Consider the following 2,500-nt stretch of genomic DNA (forward strand, 5'->3'; position numbering starts at 1 on the left):
CCCCCGCATCAAGTGACCAAGTATGATGAGTTTCCTTCGAAAGCAAGTAAGAAGATCGCACTTAGGGCTACCTGGGGGAGCCATGCAGGTTAACGAGTCAATTGAATTTGTCGTGTTTCATTAATCTCGAGAGATCGAGTTGCGCACCTTGGCTACACTTGATCCTGTCTGGATACCGGAAGGAAATTCATTAATCAAATTGCTTAAAATAGTTATTTTCCCCTGTTAATTTATATTATAATTTTCTGTGAAGTGAAATATTTATGTAAGGAAGTTCATTCAGGAATTTGCTTAAAATATTTATTTTCTCCTGTTAATTTATATTATAATTTTCTGTAAAGTGAAATATTTATGTAAGGATGTTCATTCACGAAATTGCTTAAAATAGTTATTTTCTCCTGTTAATGTATATAATTTTCTGCAAAGTTAAATATTTATGCGAGAAAGCTCATTCGTGAAATTGCTTCAAATAGTTATTTTCTCCTTTAATGTATATTATAATTTTTCTGCAAAGTGAAATATTCATGCAAGGAAGTTCATCCATGAAATTACTTAAAATGATTATTTTCCTCCTTTTAATTTATATTATAATTTTTTGAGAAGTTAAATATTTATGCGAGAAAGCTCATTCATGAAATTGCTTAAAATAGTTATTTTCTCCTTTTAAGAAATATTATAATTTTCTGCAAAGTGAAATATTTATGCAAGGAAGTTCATTCATGAAATTGCCTAAAATGCTTATTTTCTCATGTTATGTATTATAATTTTCTGCAAAGTAAAATATTTATGTAAGGAAGTTTTTGAATAAAATTGGTTGAAATAATTATTTTCTCCTTTTAATTTATATAATTTTATGCAAAATAAAATATTTATGTAAGGATGTTCATTCACGAAATTGCTTAAAATGATTATTTTCTCCTTTTAATGAATATTATAATTTTTTGAGAAGTTAAATATTTATGTGAGGAATTTCATTTAAGAAATTGCTTAAAATAGCTGTTTTCTCGTTTTAATTCATATAATTTTCAGCTAAGTAAAATATTTATGTAAGGAAGTTCATTATGAAATTGCTTCAAATAGTTATTTTCTCCTTTTAATGCATATATGCATTAAAAGGAGAAAATTTCTACCCTCACGAAAATTTAAAGTAGTCATTGAACAATTATAGTGCAGTAGCTAACCTTTTCAATGAAGAAGAATTGTTTGTAATCTCAGTGTTGCTAAGTGTATGAGGACAGAGGAGAATGTGGAAAGAATATGCCAGAGTAGTCGGTATACGTGTAGGTAAAAGAAAAATTGTCCGTAACCAGAGAAGGGGATCCAATGTACTGTAGTACTGTCTGGCCAGTCAAAGGACTCGATAACACTCTTGCGGTAATAATAGTGGCAGGTATGGTGATAATGTCTCGTATTGCTCTTTTTTATTTACCTACTGTAATTGAACAGTATATTTTTCATGGTAGTGTGATACACGTATGCAATAGAGGAAAATCATTATGGAAGGAAGTTCACTCATAAAATTGCTTAAAATAGTTATTTTCTACTTTCAGTGTCTATTATAATTTCCTGAGAAGTGAAATATTTATGTAAAGAAGTTCATTCAGGAAATTGCTAAAAATGTTTATTTTTTACTTTTAATTTATGTTATACTTATCTTTATTATGGAATATTTATGTTTTTCCTTTGTTCGGATTTTTACTAATTTATTATAATTTTATGAAGGATTCTAAGTCAATTTTATTTTCTATTTAATTGTTAATTATGTGAAGACGAGTAGAGGAGTAGGAGAATAATGTTTGAATATTATTATTATTATTATTATTATTATTATTATTATTTATTATTATTATTATTATTATTATTATTATTATTACATTTCTCATTATTATTCATTATTTATTTATTTATTATTATTCATTTATTATTATTATTATTATTATTATTATTATTATTATTATTATCATTATTATTATTATTATTATTATTATTATTATTATTATTATTACACCAAAAAGTAAACCGTTATAAGCATGCAATACAAAACAGTATCCATATTATTATTATTATTATTATTATTATTATTATTATTATTATTATTATTATTATTATTATTATTATTATTATTATTATTATTATTTATCATTATTATTCATTATTTATTACTATTATTATTATTATTATTATTATTATTATTTCATTTATCATTATTATCCATTATCTATTATTATTGTTATTATCATTATTATTATTATCATTATTATCATTATTATTATTATTATTATTATTATTATTACATCAAAAAGTAAACCATTATAAGCATGCAATACGAAACAGTATCCATATTATTATTATTATTATTATTATTATTATTATTATTATTATTATTATTATTATTATTATTATTATTATTATTATTATTATTATTATTATACCATAAAGTTACTTATCATATACATGCAGTAAAAAACAGTACAAATAACAAAAGGGCGAGGGATATACT

Source organism: Palaemon carinicauda, chromosome 24 (assembly GCF_036898095.1).
Source record: "Palaemon carinicauda isolate YSFRI2023 chromosome 24, ASM3689809v2, whole genome shotgun sequence".
Lineage (NCBI taxonomy): Eukaryota > Metazoa > Arthropoda > Malacostraca > Decapoda > Palaemonidae > Palaemon > Palaemon carinicauda.